We start from the raw sequence: 5,368 nt of genomic DNA, 5'->3' as shown, positions 1-5,368 counted from the left end.
AGAGAGAGAGACAGAGAGAGACAGAGAGAGAGACAGAGAGACAGAGACAGACAGAGAGAGAGACAGACAGAGACAGAGAGAGAGAGAGAGAGAGAGAGAGAGAGAGAGAGAGAGAGAGATTTGAGATTTGAATTTTATGATAGGTGAAATCCTTAATGGAGAAAAGATGGGGAGAAATCCAAACCCCTGGGCTCCTTTTTGTCTGAGTCCATAGACTTCAGTAAGTCCCACAGCTTCTGAGAAAACTATACTTCCAGAGGCCCAAACTACAACCAAAAGAACAAAGAAAGAAAATGCCTAAGTGAACACAGAGTTGTTCAGCTGGAATTACCAAACCAAAGTCAAGATTCCCGCAGTCTCAACATTGCCTTTAAGTCCCTTCATAGTTACCAGGATGAATGCGCTGGGTCTGAGAGTTCCCAAGGCTGAAAAAAGGAACTTAATCCACCCTTTTCAAATAAGTTTGCAGGTTCACTGGTTCTTCTTATGGAAAAAGTTTCCAGGATCCATCAGTAAGAGACATAAGGGTTTACTAGAGGTAGGTGTAGGACGTACTCAAGAGCAAGGTGTGGGGGCTCACAGAAATGAGGCACCCGGAGCTGGCCATTTCTCTAAGTACTGAAGTGAAGAGTTGTTAGATACCAAGAATCTGAGCTTTAGGTGTGTTCACTGTCACAGGCCTTCCCAATGCACACAGCCATGGATATATAAATGTAAACACACAGAGACACACAGAAAGAGAATGGATGAAAAAGAATGTATGGCATTTATAGCATTTTTTGAGTTCTTCTGGAAGAATTTCGTCTGATGTTCTGTAGTTTTATTAGATAACAGAAAAGACTCTCCCAAAGTATCTGTATAAAATGACAGAATTAGGGTGAGGGAGATAGCTCAGTAGAATAAGTGCTTGCCTGGCAAGCACAAGGTCCTGAGTTCAATCCCTGGTACCGCAAAATAGGGGGCCTGCCCCTTAGCTCAGTTCTTTAAGTGGTTGCTTCAACAAAGCAGTCAGGCTCAGGTTGCTGTGGTTCAATCCCCACAACACAAGACAGGCAGTCATGCCTTGAAGGCATTTGGAGCAAAAAAACAACAACAACAACAACAACAACAACAACAAAAAAAAACGACACTTCTGCCTGGTACCGCAAAATAAATAAATAAAATAATGGAAGGCTTAAGGTTTTCCATGCTCCCCGGTAGGGTCCATACGACATTGTTCCTGATTCCCATCATAACTTAAAGGGAAACTTCACAATGTCCGGAGCCCTTGATGTTCTGCAAATGAAGGAGGAGGATGTCCTCAAGTTCCTTGCTGTAGGAACCCACTTAGGTGGCACCAACCTGGACTTCCAGATGGAGCAGTATATCTATAAAAGGAAGAATGATGGAATCTACATCATAAATCTGAAGTGGACTTAGGAGAAGCTTCCCCTGGCAGCTCGAGCCATAGTGGCCATTGAAAACCCTGCTGACGTCAGTGTCATATCCTCCAGGAGCACCGGCCAGCGGGCTGTGCTGAAGTTTGCTGCTGCCACTGGAGCTGCTCCTATCGCTGGCCGCTTCACTCCTGGAATCTCCACTAACCAGATCCAGTCAGCCTTCTGAGAGCCACATCTTCTGGTGGTTACTGACCCCAGGGCTGACCACCAGCCCGTAACGGAGGCATCTTATGTCAATCTGCCAACCATTGCTCTCTGCAACACAGATTCTCCTCTGCGCTATGCGGACATTGCCGTCCTGTGCAACAATAAGGGAGCTCACTCTGTGGGTCTGATGTGGTGAATGCTGGCCCAGGAAGTGCTACGCATGTGTGGTACCATCTCCCATGAACACCCTTGGGAAGTCATGCCTGATCTCTGCTTCTACCGGGATCCTGAAGAGATTGACAAAGAAGAGCATGCTGCTACTGAAGAGGCTGTGACCAAGGAGGAATTTCAGGAAGAATGGACTGCACCAGCTCCAGAGTTCATTGCTGCTCAGCCTGAGGTCACAGACTGGTCTGAGGGCATGCAGGTGCCCTCTGTGCCCATTCAGCAGTTTCCTACTGAAACTGGAGTACTCGGCCGGCCGCAGAAGATTGGTCTGCAGCCCCCACCGTGCAGGCCACTGAGTGGGTAGGAACCACCACACCGAGTGATCTTGAGCTGTTCTGCTGATGCTTCAGCAAATGGGAATGAGGCTGATGAAAAATAAAACAATTTCTAAGAAAATAAAATAAAATAATGGAGGGCTGGGGATATAGTTCAGTGGCATAAGCACCTACCTGGCAAGTGCAAAGTCCTGAGTTTGATCCCTGGTACCAGAAAAATAAAAATAAAAATAAAATAAAATAACAGGTTAGGGGGATAGCTTAGTAGAATAAACACTTACCTGGCAAGCACAGGGTCCTGAGTTCAATCCCAGTACCACAAAAAACAAACAAATAAAATAAAATAACAGAATTAGTATATTTGGATCTCACCATTTCACAGTTTTATATGAGCTAACATAATGGGGCATAGAACTGCCGGGTGCGGTAGCACAGGCCTGTAATTCTAGCCCTTTGGGAAGGTGAGGCAGGAGGATCAGAAATCTGAGTTCAATCTGTGGTGCTTTGTGAGACACCATTTTAAAATAAAATTTTAGGCTCTTCCTCTTCCGGTGAGTGGACTTAGGTGACCTGTGAAAGTGGTTCGATACTCTCTTGACCCAGAAAACCCCACAAAATCATGCAAATCAAGAGGCTCAAATCTTCGCGTTCATTTTAAGAACACACATGAAACTGCCCAGACCATCAAGGGTATGCATATCCAAAAGGCCACTAAGTATCTGAAGGGTGTCACAGTAAAGAAGCAATGTGTACCATTCCGGCATTACAATGGTGGAGTTGGTAGGTGTGCCCAGGCCAAACAGCGGGGCTGGACACAGGGCCAGTGGCCCAAAAAGAGTGCTGAATTTTTGCTGCACATGCTTAAAAAGGCAGGGAGTAATGCTGAGCTTAAGGGTTTAGATGTAGATTCTCTGGTTATTGAACATATCCAGGTGAACAAAGCACCCAAGATGTGCCTCCGTACTTACAGAGCTCATGGCCAGATCAATCCATACGTGAGCTTCCCGTGCCATATTGAGATGATCCTGACTGAAAAGGAACAAATTGTTCCTAAACCAGAGGAGGAAGCTGCACAGGAGAAAAAGATATCCCAGAAGATACTGAAGAAACAAAAACTTATGGCATGGGAATAAATTAAGAATAAAATAAATGCAAATAAAATTAATGTTATATATTGGTTAAAAAAATAAAATTTTATGAGGATTGACAATATAGCTCATTGGTAGGATGCTTGTGTATGCATAAAGCCTTGGGTGCAATCAATGATATGACAAACAAAAACAAAAAACAGTATATAGAGCTGGCTCCTGACTATAATTCCTGCTACTTGGGAGGCAGGAATCTACCTTGAGCACAAGATCATGGTAACATAACAAGACTCCTCTCTCTCTTAAAAAAAAATTACATGCCCATTTTGGAGCAGGCGCTCTGTCATTGTGGTGGGATTGGCAGTGGGTATGTGTCCACCCTCTATATCAGGTTGTTTACATCATCTTGGAGGTATAGGAGGGAATCCTGGCTACCTTAGGGATCTAGAAGAGGTGTTGGTAACATCAGAATATTTCTTAGCATCAGCAAAATTACCTGCCTTTGATGAATCTGTGTCCTTTGTATCCTGGTCATCCTTTTGTGATTAAATTGAATTAAAATTACAATGAGATAAAGCTGTATATCTGTCAGATGGCTAAAATTTTTAATATTGGCATTACCTAGCACAAATAATTATGTGAAGTGACAGGAACTCTCAAACATTGACAAATTTATTTGGCAAACAGTTTGACAACTTCTTAAATATATTTAACATGACTCAATAATTATACTTCCTGGTATTTACCCAAATGAAATAAGAACTTGCACCCAGACACAAGTCTATATGTGAGGGCTTATAATAACCTGATATGTAATCCTCATGACTGGAAATGACTCAAGTATGTTTTAGCTGGTGAATAAATAATCATACTATGAGCCCAGGAGAGACACAGGTCACTTTTTCATACTGCTGTGGCTAGAAGTAGTCTCATAGCTCCAACCCAACCACACAGGAGACTGGGAAATGTGGAGTGCACATGGATATTTTATCCAGAACCATCATTATTTTATCAGGAACCATCATTTCTACTCAACAAACAGTTTGCAAGGGACAGGAATGATCAGGGGATACTTCATAAAAGAGTGAGAATTTTTTTTTATGTGTTAGAAGATGCTCCTGGCTTGGTAACTAGAGGAAAAAGAAATAAGGAATTTTTTTTTTTTTTTCTCCTTGAATGCCTTCAGGGCACTTTTGCATGGCTGGAGTGTTGTGGGGATCGAACTACAGCAAACTGAGGCTGCCAGCATTGTGGAAGCAGCCACTTAAAGAAGTGAGCTAGGGCTGGGCCCCCAATAACTAGAGGAAAAAGAGAAGGCAGTAGAATTTCTTGGTGTCCTTACTGGAGAGTAATGAGTTCAAACTAAAGTGAAAATGTACATAGAGGCGAGGCTGGAATTGGCATAAGATTGCAAAATATCTTGAATATTTAGCCAGTGGCATTAATACATAAGAACTAATATATAAGTGCCACTAGAAGTTTTTTAGGCAGAGACTATCATGAACAAAGTGAAATTTTGAGGAAGCTTAATCTGACAGCAACCCTGGCTTATATTATTATTATTATTTTTTTTTTTTCAGAACTGGGGATTGAACTCAGGCCCTTGTGCTTGCCAGGCAAGCGCTTATTCTACTGAACCATCTCCCCGCCCCCCTGGTTTATATTATTCTATGCACAAGCTAATTGCAAGAATTCTATTGACCTTAAAACATCCTTTGGAGGACTTCCATTTCTGAAAGAATGGAAGCCTAGATATCCTGAAAAAAAAAAAAAAAAAAAATCCCATTACAAAACACCTCAGATATAAGGAGAGAGAATGCAAATGGCTCTGGAGGCCCATTTCCTTTCCCATTTTGATAGTGTGGTAAGAAGCTGTCTCAGCAGGTCTATGTTAGCTCAGCAGAAGAGTAGCTTTGTCAGTGGCTGAAATCCAGAGACGACTCCTTAGAACAAGTTAGTTTCATTAACCAGGAAGCTCCTGATGTCATAATCTAATTGCATGACAAATTAGCAATGCTTTGTCTAAGCAAACTTATCTACAAGATAGCCAGAGGAGGGGGAACCCATGTAGCCTGCTGATATGCTGCCTGTAAGTTTCCTAATAATGTTCCACATTATCTTTACATAAAATGTTGCTAGTAATGCTTATATTTATGTCTTTTACATGGCAGAATGCATTTGTTTTTAAATG

The 5,368-nt window shown here is 42.3% G+C and overlaps 1 pseudogene; it reads left to right on the top strand.

Annotated features, from left to right (window-relative positions):
• The first annotated feature begins 2,007 nt into the window (after positions 1 to 2,007).
• On the top strand, positions 2,008 to 3,222 carry LOC105742452 (annotated as a pseudogene).
• Positions 3,223 to 5,368: the final 2,146 nt, after the last annotated feature.

This window comes from Octodon degus, unplaced genomic scaffold (assembly GCF_000260255.1).
Source record: "Octodon degus isolate 3935 unplaced genomic scaffold, OctDeg1.0 scaffold00053, whole genome shotgun sequence".
In the NCBI taxonomy this organism is placed as follows: Eukaryota; Metazoa; Chordata; class Mammalia; order Rodentia; family Octodontidae; genus Octodon; species Octodon degus.
Note: the sequence above shows the minus strand (reverse complement) of the source record. Positions and strands in the feature narration are given on the sequence as shown.